Source organism: Notothenia rossii (genome assembly GCF_949606895.1).
Source record: "Notothenia rossii genome assembly, chromosome: 4".
NCBI lineage: Eukaryota > Metazoa > Chordata > Actinopteri > Perciformes > Nototheniidae > Notothenia > Notothenia rossii.
Genome location: NC_136902.1, coordinates 21,975,207 through 21,995,320, shown reverse-complemented (window position 1 = coordinate 21,995,320; position 20,114 = coordinate 21,975,207). Strand labels below are relative to the sequence as shown.

Here is a 20,114-nt window from a genome sequence, read left to right as displayed (position 1 = left end):
AGAAAAGTACTTTTAAACATCTCAGGATGGAGCCAAGATAACTGTCCCTGAGAGGAAAACCATCAGCATTCCCTAAATTGACAGTTCCTTTTCCGATGGCTATTGAATGCTTCCTTATACAGAGACAGAGAGGGTGAGAGTTTGGAATATGTTTAAGACACTCCTGGACTCAAAACCAATCATTGTCAATGCTGGCAGCGTACAGACAGACTACTGACTGACTCAGTGTTTCTAAAGCTGAGGTGTTACAAGACTGAAACAGCCAGTGGCATCTCCCTCCTCTATTAGCATATTCATGTGCGAGAATTGATTCTGTCTGACACAACTGAACACACACAAGCTGCAGTTGATACCTGAGGGTGTGCTATACCTTATATGATATTTTAAATGATTTAACAAGAAGAAATTGTATATTCTTTCGACACAGACGTACTGAAATACACCTTTAGAGGACACCAACGACTTGTCTTATTTTACATTATGAGACCAGTGAATTCAATTCTAATAATAAGCGTTGCAATCTTGTTTCATAGGTGATACCTTCTCTACATCAGGTTATGTATGCAATACTGCCTGAGTGTTTTCATCAAGCTAGACTGCTGGCTTAAAGTGACCCCTTATATTACATACTAGCTAGGTCACTGCACATTCATTATAGCTCAGCGTAATAGACAGCCTTGGAAGAATGTTGTTGTAAAATATGCCACGTTGTGCTTATAGTCAAGAAACACTCAAATTAAATATCAAGCTATTTCTCAGTTACAATACAAGGTTAGACAAGTCTGTCCACAAAAACAACAAACAAACCCTCATTAAAAGAAATACACTTTCCAGCATCAAAGTGCTTCAGTCTCCAACTGGGAACAGTCAGAGCCTTGTCTGTTCATCTGACATCATGTCTTTGTTCTTAGTTAAGTTTAACAGTACACGTCTTCTTGTTTTGCTGTAATGTTTTTCAAATATTGACGTTATCTTTTTATGATTTCTATCAAGTGCTAATTTGTATATCAATCTGAACTAACTACAGGTACTACATAGTTATACTCTAATATCACAATACAGAGATAAATTGTCAACAAAAGAGGAAAGAATATTTTTTCCCCCCGCATTGAAAAACACTTTGACAGTAATTTCCGGAGATTTATGGCTGCTTTCAGAATAAGAAGGTCACAGCTGTCCTTCTGGACCCAGCGGCATACAAAGTACAGTTTGCACATGTTGTAACAATGGCTAATAGATCACTACCACATGTCCACACCATGAATGGATGTAGAATGTGGATTGATAATCACTTGTGAAAGTTATTTTTGACACAACCTGTATCATTCTCATCCCTCCAGGCATCTATAAGCAGCCTGTGTACATTTAACTGAACTGCAGAGGTGTGATATTTACTGTTCTTACTTCATACTCATTGTGAACACTTCCTTCATACATTTCCCTTTCGATTTCTATTGCATGGTAGTTAGCATGCAGCCAGGAAGGCGAGTTCCTCCAATCTGCATGTGCATTGAAGGTGCAGTCAAATAAATATTCATGACACAATCTGTTATTCTGCTATCTCATTTCTTCACTTCCCTACAGTAGGTGCTGTCCTGCTTGGCTGATCCGCATTATGGCATTGGAAATAAGTTCCAGGGGATTGCAAGAGCATTGACAGAGATTAATTTACATTTTAAAAACACTTTATCGAAATAACAATGGAGCTAAAACATGTCTGCGTACAAGACGGGGAAAAGGTTGCAAGAATATCGACCCTGACAGACTGGGTTGAGATATCAGGCTTGCATTATGTCCAATTATGCGCTTCGTGGCCATAAGTCATATATTGTTAATTTTTTTGTTGACTGTGTCAGAGGGTGGCTGACTTTAGTTTTCAGGCCATAGTGCATGGCTGTTTAGATATATTACAGTACATTAAACAGGGTCTTCATATCTCAGCATTTACAGGACAGGTGGAAATAAATCCCCCTTTGAATCCCCTTTCCCTGCAAAATTCCTCTTTTACACAATAGATATTACAATTATTAGATTGCCCCATATGGAGCAAATTCACACACCACAGAGAAGAAAGAAAATTGTATTTGGAGGATCTGTGAGCATTGTTATTCACCGCATTCAGGTGAACTTCAGAACAGTTCATTGATTTTGCCTTTGAGTATTTTTGATTTAATGTTAACATTGATTTTCCCCTTCCGGCTGGTAACTTTAGAACGAAAAAGGACCAAGCAAAGCCTCAACCTGAGAATGTGAGGCTGAAAAAACACTTTTTATCACGTTAGCACAAACGTTTTTTTTTTTTAATTGTATTTTGTGTTTTTTTCCTATTCTCTTGCTTTACTGGGTATAACAATATAAACAATAACAATTCAAGCTGAGACATACAAAAAAAAATCAACATTTTTATAAATCCAAAAAGTATTTACATATAATTGCACATATTCAAGAAAAAAAATGTTCCCCTTTCAGTGGAAACAAGAAGTACAGCAAAGTCTAAATGTCCTGGGATTGGACATTGTAAGAACTTTATTAGAATGGAACCATTGAGCAGTAACTATAGGCAATGTTTTTGCAGTAAAGCCTTGTAAATAAAAGGCCATATAAAATCCCCTCTGGTCTCTCTTTACTGTTACCAGTGTAAGAGTTTATTTTAAGGTTCTTCTTTGAACTTATAAGGCATTGCATGGTCTTGCACCAGCCTACCTCTCTGAGCATATTACACCATATACATAAGCACTTCCTCTTTGCTCTCTTTATGCTGCACTGCTTGTTATTCCTGCAGTGAAAAAGAGTGACTACGGAGTATTTGTCTGTAATGATTTTTTTATCTCTGGAGTGACCAGGGCCGGCCCTAGAAATGTTGGTGCCCTAGGCGAGATTATGATGTGCCCTCTCCCCTGCCCCTCCAAGCAATACGAAAATATTTTCTTTACATTTTAAAGTAAAATGCTTCAATCTGATGCACTTTGAGCAGAATTACTAGAGACTAGATCTAGGGGGTACAACTCTAAAACACACATATGGAAAAGATCGGTTTAGATTTTAATAACCAAATAAGTATGTGAACATAACCAATAACCTACCATAGCCAATAACAAATACATGTAACTTATTTTATTATTTGTTGTTCATTCATATCTTATTTTACCTAGTTAACATTTATTTATTCATGCACTTTTTTTTAATATCTCCACTTTTAAAGGATAGTTTTGGTTTACTGTCCTCTAGTATACATTGGAATGATTTCAAACCTGTTGTTATTTATCCTAATAATTATAAAGGTGTGCCTTGGAAATATTTGTTTACATAAATTGTGACCAAACTGTTTGAGACCCACTGAGATAACTTAGACTAAAGTGAACTATCTAAACACTCAGTCCTTTACCTCACTGAGCTGTAGTTATCAGCCTCAATCCAACAACAATCTCGGAGGCTCGCTCGCACTTTGGCTGTGAGCTGCGGGCGCCTGATAAGTCAACTTCCCCCCTCTTTCATCATTTACAGTGCCCATCGTAGGGCAAATGCAAAATGTTGCCGGCCCGGGGTGCAAAGGGTGTTTACTTTATTCAATTATTAATGTAAATGTATTACATCAAGGGAAGAAAATTAGGCAGCGCTCCTCCAGATCTGGCGCCCTAGGAGACCGGTTAGTTTCCCAGTGCCTAGGGCCGGCCCTGGGAATGACCTTCCACTACGTTAAATCAAGGCTTAAAACCTAGTTTTATTCACTTCATTACAGCCAACACTTAGTCAGTCCATCACCCCTTTAGCATTCCTTTTAATATTATGATTTTATTTGCTGTACTTTTTCTTCTATGATTCCATTTTTATTGTTAAGCGTTTTTGAATAATGCTGCATTTTGATACTGCACCTAATACTATTGATTGATTTTGTGGTGCTGAATTGTTTGTTTTCCTATGTAAAGCATTTTCTATCATTCCGTTGTAATCGGTGCTATATAACAAAGTTTAGTATCATTTTATTAACACTGCCCCACCCAGCGGTCGGGCTTTACACTTCAGGTCTTTTTCACTTGCATCAGAGAATGTATTTTGTTGATTTATACCTTGAGTCATAGAGCAGATATCATCCAGACTGTTTTGATACTTTGGGTGTTTTTGATCCATGTTTTGGCCAAACAGAGAAAAATAAAGAAGATTTCAGTTTTATAGATGCCCAGTCATCTCAGACGAAGCATGTAAACCAGCAAACACTGTGTTATATATTGCCTTCAAATATTTTTTTATTATCCGTCATAAATTCTCTCTGTGAGATGGCACTGAGCAGTGCCCTGTAAGGAGGAGTACGATTGTCTCGGCTGAATTAATGTTGTATGGTTTACTGACAAATGAGGACACAGATTAAAACTCACACAGATGTCAGGATGCTGGGATCCAGATAATCCCAGTGTTGTTAAGGTATCCCTGAGCTTCTTTAAAGCAGTCAAGTCTACATAAACTGCGTCAGCCCGAACACCCTCGACTGAATTTCCAAACAAACTGGTAATAGAACAATGTGTAAGAATTAGGGCCGGGACTCGATTAAAAAAAATAATCTAATTAATTAGAGGCTTTGTAATTAATTAATCGAAATTAATCGCATTTTTAATCACATATAAATATTTGACCTGAGAACAGTGAGAAGCAATTTTTTTCACATGGATTTTAGTATACCATTGAATAATGACTGAATACATAAGCTTAAGCAACAAAACATTGTTTATTTTTTTCAAGGTGGCTCTTAACCAAGACCAACAGAAAAGTGCAATTTTTGCCATAAAGTGTAGCAATAGCATATTTAGGAATATAGTACATTTCAGAGATTCAGGTAGCCTATAGGTAGGTAGACCTTCTGTAAACTATAACAATTTGTTTTTTAAGTAAAACAGAATACTTTCAAGTACATTCAGAACATTGGAAACCCTGACTATTAGAAAACATCTCTCTGTTGCTTCAGAGGCCATAACAGACTTTGTTGATTTAAAAAATCTAATCAATTTCAGTCCAACTCTCTCAATAACCTTGGCCAAAACAATAAACAGTTCAACATAAAGTGCCAGTTGCACCAACAACGTAATAAATAGTTCAACATAAAGTGTACCATTTTAAATAAAATAAAAAAGTGCCAGTGATTGACCTCAATCCCTCCTATTCTTCCAATATCCTGATGAAAAATAAAATCTCTCTGTTGCATAGGCCACTCTGTTTGATCAACGCGAATTGGGTGTGGGTCCTTGTACTCCGAGTCGGGCTAACGTCCACGCTAGCTTCCACGCTAGCTGCTATATGTTTTGCATTGAGGTGATACTTGAGGCTTGATGTGCTGCGGTGATATGCGAATTCCTTTTTGCATAATTTGCAAACAACCGTGCTCTTATTGACGCTTCCATCCGTCCGTTTTTTAAAACAAAATGTCCCATCCACGGGGCCAACCAAAGCGGTCTCATCAGGTTCTTCGTTCATGTTTGAGTATTGTTCACTGTGGTTTGTTGTTGTCTGAAGTCATGAACGTTAGTTGGTGCTCCAGTATAATCGGTACCCCTGAAACTCATCCAGTGAGAAACGTTCTGCGGTGCAAAAATAAGTGCGATTAAAATGCGTTAATTTTTTTAACGCGTTAATTTTTGTGTAATTAATTAATCTTAATTAACGCGTTAAAGTCCCGGCCCTAGTAAGAATATCTTACCATTATCTGAAATGTACTGACCACATCAATTATTTCTACTTCTCTAAAGCCGCAGTAATGGGCTGTTTAGTTTTACAATTGTTTTTTATCACCTCTTTGTAAATGCATATGAATAATAGATGCCAAGGTCAAGGTCTTCTGTCAATATTCTTTAAAGGATTTACTGAAGTGTCCTTACCCCAGGGTAGGACATCAGGATCTTGCTTCTATGCATACCGATTACTTTTAGTAAATTATATTTTTATAATCAACAAAATGACTTGAAAATATAGTGCACAAAGTTCTAACCACATGTTTAGTCCTTCAAAACCAGGGTATTTTGGACCCGCAAATACTGAACTGTTGCTTACATGTCACAGCTAAACGGCGTTGCCTTCGGCTTTTAGCTTCAATGTCATTGACATGGTCGTAAAAGATAATTAGATGAGCCAACCGGCTTAAATATTGTATTGCTCCTCTGTTTTATTTATAATCCTGTAAGAGTTGGTCCAACCAATTTCCCCAAAAATGTAATATTTATAATTTCTCCTGAACATTTGGTTGTATCTAATTAGCATATTTGGGTTTTATTTTCCCATTTGAAATATTCAAATCTAAAATTGTCATTCAAATGTTAAGGATAATTATTTAAGAACAATAAATGTTATATGATTGCCAAACAAGGTTGTAGGCACAATCAACCAACCGTGCAAAATAAATGACTTTCCCTATCAGCCTCAGCTGTACTTTGTGTTTAGTGCCAACTATCAAATATTAGAATGCTAATGGACTAAGCTAAGATGTTAAACATGGCAAACCTTACCTGCTAAACATCAGCAGGTTAGCATTGTTACTTTGATACAGTTTTAAATAGCTTCTAGTGTAACCATAATAACAGTCATTCCCAAAGTAAGTTGTGTTGGTGCCTTTACACAACCCTCATCCAGAGCAGTGTCAGAAAACGGTCAGGGAACAGTCAGTTAAAGGCAGTAACAAATAGGAGATTGAAAAAAGCTTTTATGTGTCATCCTGAAGGGAAATTAAAAAACAATGTGTTTTGTAATTTCATTTGGAGGAGTTGTTGGATAAATGGCAGCAGCCAGGGCAGAGCAGAGTAAATTGCTAATGAGCCAGATGTCAAGTCACTCTGCAGAAAATAGGCTGTGTTCACCCTTCCACACCAAAGCCAAGCATTTAACATCCAACCCTTGTTTAACTGCATCACACAGCTGTGAATCCAGGACTGTTAACCTGCATTGACCCATTTACATCTCAGGTGAGATTTATATTTGGTTGTTGCTTTAAAGTGCAAAGTGCAAAATATTTACCTGCCTCTTTCATTATTTATAAATTGCAGATAAACTTGTTTTTACTTCTGCCTTATGTGAAAAAGCACACAAATGCTTCAAGGTAAGCAACGCCACGGGACAAACCTGCTAAATTATGGATGACCTGGACAAGTGAGAGTGCAAGTTCTCTAAATAGAAAACTTTTTAAGGAACACTGTGAGTTACTGAGAGAGAGAGAGAGAGAGAGAGAGAGAGAGAGAGAGAGAGAGAGAGAGAGAGAGAGAGAGAGCTCTCTTTAAAAGAGGAATCTCTGTTTCTCAGTTGAGGGCTGTGGGTTCTGAATTAATATTTGATCCTTCTCAGGTCTCCATCTTCACCCATTCTATATTTCTCTATCACTGTGTTTTTCTGACAAGAAGAGTTCCGCTCTAACAGAGTCTCTGCCTCTAGCTGAGGCGTTTCACAGCCTTGGCCACAGCCTCAATCTCAGCCCCTCAATCTCAGCCCCTCGTTCCCAGCGAGACCAATCACAGGTCACGCCTGCCTTCAAGCCATGGCAGCCCTGTGCTGACAGCCAGCCAGTTGAATGTGTAGCGTGTTGGGGATTTCTCCTGCCATCAAGCTGTATACCAGGGGCCGTATTCACAAAGGATTTTAGGGCTAAAAGTAGCTCCTAACTGGCGAATTTAGGAGAAACTCCTAAGCATAATGGGCGTGTCAGTCTTAAATTTAGGACTCCTAATTTTATTCACTAAGAGCAATTCACAAAGTATTTTAGGCCTAAAAGTAGCACCTAAGTCTGGGAGAGCTTAAAAGTCCTCGAGAGGACACACTTAATTCAGTAAGACCTATTCACAAAGAATCTGAAAATGCCTGAGAGACGAAATGTTTTGGAGACAATGGAAGACTGTGAATTGATCAAGAGATATAGGCTAAATCGTGAGGGTATAAAACTTGTTGTGGAATTAGTGCAGGATGCAATAACATCCCCGACTAACAGGAATAACCCGATTAGTCCGGAAATAAAATGTTTGGCAACACTACGATATTTAGCAACAGGGAAAATGCAACTTTGCAATGCCGACGATTTAGGAATATCGCAACCATCAGTCAGCTGTGCCATAAACCAAACCATCAACGCGCTCTCTAGACCACATATCATCCAACAGTTTATCCGGTTTCCTTTGGACAATCAACAACTACACAGGATCAAAGCCAACTTCATGGCAATGCAGGTATGCCCTGCAAATGCCCTGTGGTCGGTGCTATTGACGGGACGCACATAAAAATAATTGCGCCATCATAAGATGAGGACGTGTTCGTCAATATAAAGAAAATACATTCCATCAACACGCAGATTGTTTTCATTCATCATGATAGGGAGACTTGAACGGCGGTATGGGCTGTTATTGAAAGTGTTTAAGTGCTGGAAATATGCTCATTATATAATAGTTTGCAGGGTGCTTTTAATTGCCTCCTCGATTTAATGCAATTTACGTATTTTTATTGTTTGCTCTCTCTTTAACGTGCATATACAACGTCATTATCGTGGTCTGCACAAACTTGTCATCATGCGTGTATTCTGCTAACTGCACTGTCCATAACTATTTGATAGGAATACATTTCTAGCCTAGGCTATTTTCCTTGAATACGGCCCCAGGTCTTTTTATCACACTATTGCATTCCCCATCCTCTTTATTTTCTAACCTTGCTCTTTCCTTTTCTCTCTGACGTCTCTAACATCCACAGTGCAACGTCTTTTCTCGCTTAACCTGTCCAGTTGTTTGATGTTCCTACACCAGGGGCCGTATTCACAAAGCATTTTATCTTACCGCTAGGAGTGCTTCTAACTCGCGCTAAAACATTTTACGTAGGAGTTTTTTCTTAAAAGTTATTCACAAAGCCGCTGAGACCTACTCATACTAAGGATAAATCACTAAGAGTGAACTAAGAGTGACGCGCCGTTGCTATGGATGACGTCGATTCTCGTGCATGAGTTTAGAAGCGGTCAGTACGGTGATTGGTTGTTCAGAGTAGGCGGTCTCGGTGAAACTCATCCGCAACATCCCACAAACGAGCCCACTAAATCACCGAAAGACAAGGAAATAGCCTAGGCTAGAAATGTATTCCTATCAAATAGTTATGGACAGTGCAGTTAGCAGAATACACGCATGATGACAAGTTTGTGCAGACCACGATAATGACGTTGTATATGCACGTTAAAGAGAGAGCAAACAATAAAAATACGTAAATTGCATTAAATCGAGGAGGCAATTAAAAGCACCCTGCAAACTATTATATAATGAGCATATTTCCAGCACTTAAACACTTTCAATAACAGCCCATACCGCCGTTCAAGTCTCCCTATCATGATGAATGAAAACAATCTGCGTGTTGATGGAATGTACTTTCTTTATATTGACGAACACGTCCTCATCTTTTGATGGCGCAATTATTTTTATGTGCGTCCCGTCAATAGCACCGACCACACCGGGCATACCTGCATTGCCATGAAGTTGGCTTTGATCCTGTGTAGTTGTTGATTGTCCAAAGGAAACCGGATAAACTGTTGGATGATATGTGGTCTAGAGAGCGCGTTGATGTTTTGGTTTATGGCACAGCTGACTGATGGTTGCGATATTCCTAAATCGTCGGCATTGCAAAGTTGCATTTTCCCTGTTGCTAAATATCGTAGTGTTGCCAAACATTTTATTTCCGGACTAATCGGGTTATTCCTGTTAGTCGGGGATGTTATTGCATCCCGCACTAATTCCACAACAAGTTTTATACCCTCACGATTTAGCCTATATCTCTTGATCAATTCACAGTCTTCCATTGTCTCCAAAACATTTCGTCTCTCAGGCATTTTCAGATTCTTTGTGAATAGGTCTTACTGAATTAAGTGTGTCCTCTCGAGGACTTTTAAGCTCTCCCAGACTTAGGTGCTACTTTTAGGCCTAAAATACTTTGTGAATTGCTCTTAGTGAATAAAATTAGGAGTCCTAAATTTAAGACTGACACGCCCATTATGCTTAGGAGTTTCTCCTAAATTCGCCAGTTAGGAGCTGCTTTTAGCCCTAAAATCCTTTGTGAATACGGCCCCAGATCTCCACTTCACTGTCCCTTCTTTTCTCTATCTTCTCATCTCTGCACCAATACTACATACAGTTCTCCAACTCCCACACCAGCCACCCACAAACATTCGTTTTCGCTCTCTTTTAATCCTGTTTTTTATTTCACCAGCTGCTGCCACACAGTGTTAGCATTACGCTCATGCTGGCATAAGGGCGTTGTCAATTAGAAGAGGGCTGTAATGTAACATCTCCAGGGTGCTCACAACAGGAGGCTGAGCACAATCTCAATCAAAACACAATCTAGGATGACATTTAGCTAAACCAGGAATCTGACGGCTTATCCCTGACATGCCATCATAGAAATGCCAATTTAATGGTGACGGTGTAATTCATTTCCCACATCCTCTGGGATTTTCCACTTCAAATTGCCACATTATTAGTGTGAGCTAGAATGCTGTGTGTGAATGTGAATGTGTGCGTGTTTGTGTGTGTGTGTGTGTGTGTGTGTGTGTGTGTGTGTGTGTGTGTGTGTGTGTGTGTGTGTGTGTGTGTGTGTGTGTGTGTGTGTGTGTGTGTGTGTGTGTGTGTGTGTGTGTGTGTGTGTGTGTGTGTGTGTGTGTGTGTGCTTTAATTTCCTACTTGCCAATCAAGTATTGGTATAGCTGTTAGAGAGCACACAGTGACAGGGTGGCTGGTGAAACAGCCAGCACTATTCCTCAGAGAGCGTTCCCTGTCTCTGCCCCATCACTAGCAGCTCTGAGTGCCACTTGGCCTGCCTCACTCACGGACGAACCTTGTTTTACAAATCGCTATATGCAGAGGGAGGGATACATCAGGGCTGACAGCATGTCATCACCTCGTTCTGTGGCTTTTTTCACCTGAACAGGTTGAGGTGATCAGCAGCTGCACAGACGGTTTGAAAAGTTTCTTCTTAACAGTAGGTGAAACGAATTAAACATGTGCTGCAAGAGGACCAAAGTAAGAAGAGGTTCAAGTGTGAACACAAACACTCCAACGCATGCTGCATAACTACAAACAGGAAACATCTATAAAATGCATACATACAGCAAGTGGTCATGATCACATGAATAATGAATGCCCACTCATGCTGTTCTCAAAATAGTTTGCAACATGGCAGCCTGGCATGACAGTGGGGGGATACTGAATATTGGATTGCATCTCACATTGTTGCGATCAATAGTTGGCAGCTCAACGATTCTTCAGTTTAAGAATCTGATGCACCATAATCAAAAGGAGATTCAAGGTTAGAGAGAGACTGGAGTGGACCTGTGGACTTTTGCCCACCTCTGAGTTAAACTGTCAACTGCGGGGTTATACATTTAAGTTTTCTAAATTTTGAAGGAAGAAATCGCCGCTATAGTGAGAAAGGGAACACAAATGAATTTAAAGAAAACCCAGTTTAGTCCGTTTTTTGCAGACCTTAGTGCTTCTATCTAACTGCTGCCCTGGTCCAGCTCTTACTCACAATGAGAAAATCTGGCTTTAAGGGAAACATTAAAGCAAAGGCAGATTTTTGATTAAGTACAATCCCTTGTGGGCTAGCCTTTTTATGACATGGAATGCAAAAGCACTTCTTAATAAGTAAAATGGGGCAAGCGGAGGTATGAGAATACGGGGAGTTTAATAAAGAAAGCATCTTCTTTCAGGTGCTTTTCGATTACAATTTAGAAAACATGAGGAATATTTTTTCTGCGAGAGATTATGTTGGTCAAGATCTGCTCCACACTTTACATCAGGTCATATTTGAAAATGTTGGCTTGGCAGGACATTGCATTTCAACCTTTCTCCGAAAAACTCATGTTCACACACATCTCTGTCTGTCTGCATAATAACATTTTCAGTGAATGTCAACAATCCACTGACATTCTTGAGCAGAGAGATAAGGTTAATAACCCTTTAAAAGTGCTGAGGTGCCGAGTTCTCCAGCAATAACCCCCCCCCCCCCGGTCTTTCTCTCTCTGTTCGAGGCTTATCTTTCCCTGCAAGATGAACAAGCACACCTCCCAGTAAATGATAGACTGAAAGCTTCAGATGATTTGTAAAGAATATCTTTGGCACGAGTTGTCTCATTGGTGTAAGTAATTCCTCAGAGTAAACATGATGATAAAGACTCCCAGCTACAACCCGATACTGAACAAGATTACATAAGCTGCATCATCGCAACACACCAGGAGTTGTAAATTGCCTGATTTAGTTTAACAAAGAACACACGCTCAGCTGATGCATTTAAAAGGGCTCAGCTTCACACAGAATTGAATTTTTACGGCTGCAATGAATACTAACATTCAATGTCTTTTTTGCGTTGATGATATCCTGCTAGCGAAACAGTTGTGAATGTAGAATTGGAAGGCTTGATTGATAAACCTGAGAGGAGAGAAGTGCAGTTAAGGTAAAGTCAAATGATCTACAGACCCCCACTTCTTGATCCCAAGCCTTTATCACCTCTGTAGAAAAGGTTGCAGCCCAGATTTTGCCTTTACTGTCTGAGCTCTGAGCTCTGAACATGCAGTCCCTGCAGTGGCAGCCTGAGAAGATACTAAAAATATCTAGGGCAAATGTCTGAATCCTGTTTTAAATTAATTAACTCCAACAGAGTTTGAGGCGTACAGCACTCTGCCAACGTGGCCTCATAAAATGATAATGAGTGCTGTCTGCTGACAGTAAGATAGACGTAGCTAACGCAGAAGCATTTGCAGCAGATTGAGATTGGCTGCTTATTTCACAATTTTAAAAACATTCTACATAATGGTAGATTTATTTTCTCTGTGTCTCTGGCTCAGTGATTACACATGAAGAAAAATACATGAGTGGTTTGTTCTGCTGACACTCCACAGCCAGTCTGGAAAATGATAGAGTCGCATCCCCAACCTCGACAGTCATATTTGACATGAGCAAAAATCAAAGCAGCAAATTCATTTATCATAACCTGTCTATTTGGGGATATCGCTTTGAAAACTCAAGAGCAAGTGCTGAGATAACTCCAATGAAGCGAGATCCAACGCGTGCTAGCTGCTATTTCTGTAATCTAGCAGCTCTTTGCTGCAGTCCCCAGTGAATAGCAAGCATCTTTTGTTAACACTTTGAGCCCTGTGTAAGACCTCAACCCTCCGGGGGCTTCTGAAGGTATTAATATTTCACTCCCTGTACATAAGATGAAGACCATCAAAATGACAGAGTGTGTTTATCTAAAGGGTCAGCTGACACAGCAAATGGAGAGAGATGAACGTGGATCCAAATTCTTTTTTCGATCTCAGTGGAGGGGAATATGGAAATCGGCTTGCTTCCTTCTGCAGAAGAATGAGATGCCTTCCACTGTGTAAAGGCTTATCAGGATGCCGGTCTGTCTGAGCAGAGGGTAGGTTAGAGCAGGGGTTCCCAAAGTGGGGGTCGCGAGATGATTACAAAATTAAAATTGAATTTTTTCTTTTTTTTATCAATTTAATTTCTTTTTATTATTAATAATAACGTGTGCATAGAAATTTTTCAGGGGCGGACTAGCCATCTGTATAATTTCCATGAAGCGAGGCTCCCCCCGTTGACAATCCCCTAGCGCAATGTTTCTCAAAGTTTTTCATACTAAGGACCACTTAACCAATAAAAAAACACACACGGACCACCTAACTCCACAAATATCCAAAAACAATAGGCCTGCTCACCACTCCAACAGTACATAACAGCCTAATAATGACAGCTTAACATTCTCTACATCGCCTCGTTCACACAAGAAATCAACAGTACAAATACAACTACAGATTATATAATAATTTAGTTCAAATGCAATTTAAAATTCTCTCAGGTTTTACACCTCTTATGAAATGTAGACTACATTTATTACGGAGTTTATGTCCGAGACAACAGACTCACAGATCGTTGGCTACTGATGATTTTCCAAACAAAATACAGTAAAACTATGGTCGCAGGCCCAAGTTTAACTCTCTGAGGTCTGCATGGTCTGCCTACAAAACACAAATAAAAAAACGTTTATGCAGCCCCAACAACGGCCTCTGATCATCAACAGACTTCATGCAATACTCTTTTGAATAATTATGTGGCCCTTCAGCTGAAATGCTCCTCTCAAGCTCTGTTCCTAAATATCTATAGACCACCTAAATACTGTGCAAGCTTTTTTGATGACTTTACTGAACTGCTACCTATAGTGTGTATTGACTTTGACCGTCTAGTCATTGTTGGTGATTTTAATTACTTAATTATCTCAAAGGGTCTGAATATCTCTGAGGTTGTGGTGACTGATGTTGCACTCTCTGATCATTCCTGCGTTTTCTTTGAGAGCTCTATTTCTGTTCACAAAAATGTTCAAAAAGAGGTAACCACAAAGCGATATTTAACTGAAAATACAAGGGAAATGTTTACTCGGGATCTTTCTTCCACACTTGCCCCTACTAACATCTCAGTAAATGAGCTAGTGGATCATTTTAATTCAAAAATGAAAAATCTTATAGATGCCATTGCTCCAACTAAGGTAAAGGAATTGACTGGGAAGAAAATATTTCAAAGGAGAAAGGCCATGACCGTGAAAACAGAAAAAAGAGAGTGTCGAAAAGCTGAACGCGGGTGGCGAAAAACAAATCTCCAGGTTCATTTTGAAATCTGGCCTGCAATGACTTTGCCTCCTTCTTCACTGACAAAATACCGAAAATCAGACAAGCAGTCAGTGCCTCTGCATCAGGTACAGCAAATGTTTTGTCCCTGTGTCCACTTAAAATCAATTCAAACACCATGACACAATTCCATCAGATTAATGATAAAAACCTAGAGTACATTATTCAACATCTGAAATCCTCCTCCTGCTGCGTTGATATTATTCCAACAGGTTTTTTCAAAAATGTTTTTCATTGCATGGCCTCATATCTACTTCATATAGTAAACAAGTCTCTTCACTCAGGTCTTCTTCCACAGGCCCTAAAAAAGGCAGTCATTAAACCGCTCTTAAAAAAGAATAATCTAGATGCTTCAGTAATGAACAATTACAGGCCCATATCAAACCTCCCATTTCTAGGTAAAATCATTGAAAAAGTAGTTTTTCAACAGTTGAGTAATTTCTTGCATTTAAATAACTGTTTCGATGTGTTCCAGTCAGGCTTTCGTCCAAACCACAGCACTGAGACTGCTCTTGTAAAGGTCTTCAATGACATCCACTTAAACACAGACAGTGGCAGAACTTCAGTGTTAGTATTATTAGATCTCAGCGCTGCGTTTGACACTGTTGACCACAACATATTACTAAACCGACTGGAAAACTGGGTGGGACTTTCTGCAACAGTTCTAAATTGGTTTGAATCCTACTTAAAGGACAGAAACAACTTTGTTTCTATAGGTAAATACACATCCGAGTTGACAAATATGACATGTGGGGTTCCTCAAGGCTCCATCTTGGGGCCTCTTCTCTTTAACATCTACATGCTACCACTGGCTCAGATAATGAAAAGCTACAAAATAAGTTACCATAGCTATGCGGATGACACCCACATTTACATAACTATTTCACCAGGAGACTATGCGCCGATTCAAACACTGAGTAAGTGCATTGAACAAATCAATGACTGGATGTGTCAGAACTTTCTCCAATTAAACAAAGATAAAACTGAGGTAATGGTTTTTGGAGCCAAGGCAGAACGTATAAAAGTTAGCGCTGAGCTTCAGTCTGCAATGTTCAAAACAACAGATAAAGCCAGAAATCTAGGTGTAGTCATGGACTCTGACCTGAGTTTCAACATTAAAACAGTTACTAAATCAGCCTACTATCACCTAAAGAATATATCTAGGATTAAAAGACTAATGTCACAGTAGCATTTGGAAAAACTTGTCCATGCTTTTATCTTCAGTAGACTGGACTACTGCAATGGTGTCTTCACAGGTCTCACTAAACAATCTATTAGAAAGCTTCAGCTGATTCCGAACGCTGCTGCTCGAGTCCTCACTAACACTAAGAAAGTGGATCACATCACTCCTGTTCTGAAGTCCTTACACTGGCTTCCTGTGTGTCAAATAATTGATTTCAAAATACTGCTGCTGGTTTATAAAGCACTGAATGGTTTAGGCCCAAAATACATTTCTGACCTCCTGCTAAATTATGAACCATCCAGAACTCTCAGGTTTTCAGCTATCTGTCCCTAGAGTCAGTACTAAATATGGTAAAGCAGCGTTCAGTTATTATGCTCCAAATATCTGGAACAAACTCCCAGAAACCTGCAGGTCCGCTGCAACTCTTACTACTTTTAAATCCAGGCTGAAGACTTTTCTTTTTGCTACTGCTCTTAATTGATATATTCATATCTTAAACTGCACTATAACTTTTATTATCTTTGCTTTTAAATTAGTGTTTTTAAATGTCATTTATTTTATATCATTGCTTTTAAATTAGTGTTTCTAGATATCATTTTATAATGTGTTTCTTAATGCTCTTAATGTCTTTCATTTTTGTAAAGCACTTTGAATTGCCTTGTGTCGAAAGGTGCTATAAATAGCCTTGCCTTGCCTTGCAATGCTTCATCGGATGCATATATTACATAATATAATCTCTATCTCACTCCTAACACATCTAAATCTACTTTAAGCATGGATAAATGTTCATAAAATACATCAATTTTTTGTTTTATACGCTTCTTGAAATCTGTTATTTTGGGGGTCACGGGCTGAAAAGTTTGGGAACCCCTGGGTTAGAGCAGTATTGTAACACACCTTTTAATTAATTCCTGTATTTCTTAAATAATAGAGAGGCTATAATCAATATTTTTTAACCCCGATATACAGTAATGCATCACATGTGTGACGTGCGTCTTCTGGATGTATAACTGCAAGCTAACAGGTTTGCCAATTTAAAGGTGACTACTCCAGATTTGTGTTTACAGCATGTTCCCACTGCCCGCAAGAGGCACAAAACAAACAGTTATTGCAGGTAGCAAATTGTTGTTGTTCTTCATTTTATTTTGTAAATTGTGCAACTTCTACTTATATCTTTATTATTTAAATGCCTGCTTCTCATTACTTGCTTTAACAATCTACATTTCCCCTCCGTGGGACAAATAAAGGTATTGTGATTCTGATTTGTTTGTTGGGTAGTATTTATCTACAGTACAGTGTTTGTACACTATGTGCAATAATCTGCCTTAAACTTAATGAACTGAGTACTTCAATTGTAAGTGGATATGACCTTTGATTTGTCATTTTAAAACCCTGAGTATAAAAGAGAGCCTTGGGAAAACCTTGGCTTCTTATCCTTATAAATGCATTTACAAGTGTGTGAGGCTTCACCTTTTCTACAACCTGTGTAATCTGTTGCCGTTAGAAACCTACTGCCTCAGTGGATTTCTAACTCCGCTCAATCCTTGAAGTCTAGTAAACCATACGGGCGATAATAGAGACAAATGAATGCTTGCTGTTATTGTCTCATTATTGGAAATCACTCTGCTGAATAAATGTGTGGTTCTGTGCATTTAAACTTCAGAGGGAACATCTGCCTGCTGTGTTCTTATTCTTCCAAGAAGCAATCTGCTTCACGATTGAGTCATATTGGTAATTTCATTCATCTGAATGGCACACTCAACGGCTCATAATTGACACAGTCCAATGTCATAATAAAAACAGTCAAATCTAATTTAGAAAATTGTGAGGTTTATAATACTCAGTTTGTGTTGACAACAGTCAGATGATTCACCGTGTTGGGGTGTTTTATTGAACTGTATTATGTTCCATTTCTTATGTTTTGTCTACTTCTGTTTTCATTGGGCTGGATTAAGGCCACAGAGCAGCAGACAGGCGTTGCAAACCAGCTTAGCCTAGTAATGTTGTGGTACAGTATTTGGCATTGGTCAATGCCAATAAACATTTCATAAATTGAAAACACCTTTCCACTTTCCAATACAGTACAGTCCAGAACAACAGCAGCATACTGTAGCATTATCAGGTGCAGCATCATGTTATTGCACAGTGTCAGCACAGACTGAACATTAAAACCTCCTCAATGATTGATTGAACAAAAAGTCAGACAAAAAGTCTATTGTATTGGATTGCATTTGTTATACTGATGCACCCCATAAAACGAGTCAGTATACATGTGCTTCAGTTGGTTAAATGTAGGGCTGGGGGATCTGGCCAATATCTTCTATCATTATATATTGTATTTTCTGATAACTCAACAAATAAATAAAAAGTCTATATGAAATAAATCACATGCTCCTGTGTAAATTAAATTATAAGATTATATTTTCTTCTGATTAAAACGTTTAACTTAAAAGTTTCAACTGAAATGATATGCAATATAGATGTACTGTTTGTTTATCCATGAAATGATACAGAGAGAGAGAAAGCTTTTCAGAGGTATTGGTTGTTAGTATGTGCTTGTGATTATCAATTTAGAGGACATAAAAGGTGAATCACAGTATATGATTTCATAACAATAGGATTCCACTAAGAAACAATACATTGTCATAATGAATTATTGCTTAGCCTTAATTTAAGGTGAACAGGATGCTGCAGTATCCTCCTACACAGGAGCTACAGTCCTGTGTAATTGATCCCTCAACTGATCTGTGTCAGATGCATACCCCTCTGCATGACCTTTAAAACTGTTGTGTCAGCTGTCTCAGTCCACCACAGAGTCCTTACATGTCTCAATCCACCACAGAGTCCTTACATGTGCACTGATTCACTTCAGTATATACACTGGCTGTAATTGATGCTGAGCAGGCCATCCATAAGCATTACATATTGGCATCTGGGTGGGGACGTAGGAACAGGGTAAGAAATTAGATAAAAGAGAATTTTTCATTCACTTCTCTGTGGTGAAAGCATTCTCACATGTTTACCTGAACATTTCCCTTTTCCCCTGTACGCACATACGCACATCTGGCCCTTTAAAAAAAAGTACGCAAAACTATGAGCAGCTCACTTTGAGTTTTACCAATGTCCGCCTAAACAGATTTGAAAGGCAAAGCAACAATAAAAATCCAACAGCTAATCAAATATGGAAAATAATTCAGCATGCTTAAATCTAATACTTGGAACAAGACATTGTATATTCACGCAGTTCTTCTGACTAAGTACTGAAATATACAAAGATGATTGCAGTTTTGCATATCTGAAACACAGAAGGCAAGACAACCTTTGAGCTTTTAGGAAAATATACAGTATAATGATTTGCTTGTTTTATAACGGTGCCAGGCCATTGTGTCCTTGGGCAAGACACTTTACCCGCAGTTGCTCCTGTGGGTAATGTCCACATTAATGACTCGTACATGTCTGATATGTGTAATGTGTAATTGTAAAGCGCTTTGTGCACCTGTAAAAGCGCTCTAATAAAAAATGTAATGCATTATTATTATTCCTCTTATTAGGGCTACTAAGATGATGAGATTCAAACGTATCATGATGTGGGGATAGAAATTGTGGTGAAAGAACCTAGAAAACTGTGAAGCTAGATGAAAAAGATTGCGGTTGGAAAAGACAACACAGGCATCTGAAAAATAACAAGAACAAGAATAGAGGCATCTTGGGGGAAAAAGACAGGGAGAGATGCCATAAAAGTCTTTTATGTAAGCCCAACTGGAACTGCATGAATAATTTGGAACATTTTCTATCGCACTGTGTACATCCTCAGTTTTGGAAATGATAACTAATGCATAACAAAAAGTGGGTTAGCCAGAAAGCCAACTAAGAGTAAATACTGAGGTATCATCTCGTTATTTTTGTGCTGAAAACCCTGCCGTCACTCATTTTAGTTTGCCATCAGCCATCTTATATTACCCCAAAAAACCCACTTATATGCAAAAAAGGCTGCAGCACTCATGGTGGAGGCAATTGCAACCTTACTTTGACTAAAGACACTATTCTTCAATTTACAAATTAATATTCAACAGAGACAGAACCTAAACTGACTTTAAAAAAAAGCTTCTTTCTCTGTCTCTCTTCAAATATACGCCGCAGCCTAATCCTGCTGGGATGAGAGAAGTTAAACTGCGATCATAGTGAGTGGTACTGAGCTCACATTTGATATTAACTGGCTCTAAGTGATTGCAAACGCCAAAGACAAAGGTCATGCTGATCGCT

General features: G+C 38.7%; 1 long non-coding RNA gene across 2 annotated transcripts in view; it reads right to left on the bottom strand.

Annotated features, from left to right (window-relative positions):
• LOC307035354 overlaps positions 1-20,114 on the bottom strand; it is a 51,330-nt gene that overhangs the window by 22,675 nt on the left and 8,541 nt on the right. The gene's annotated exons all lie outside the window — the stretch shown is intronic.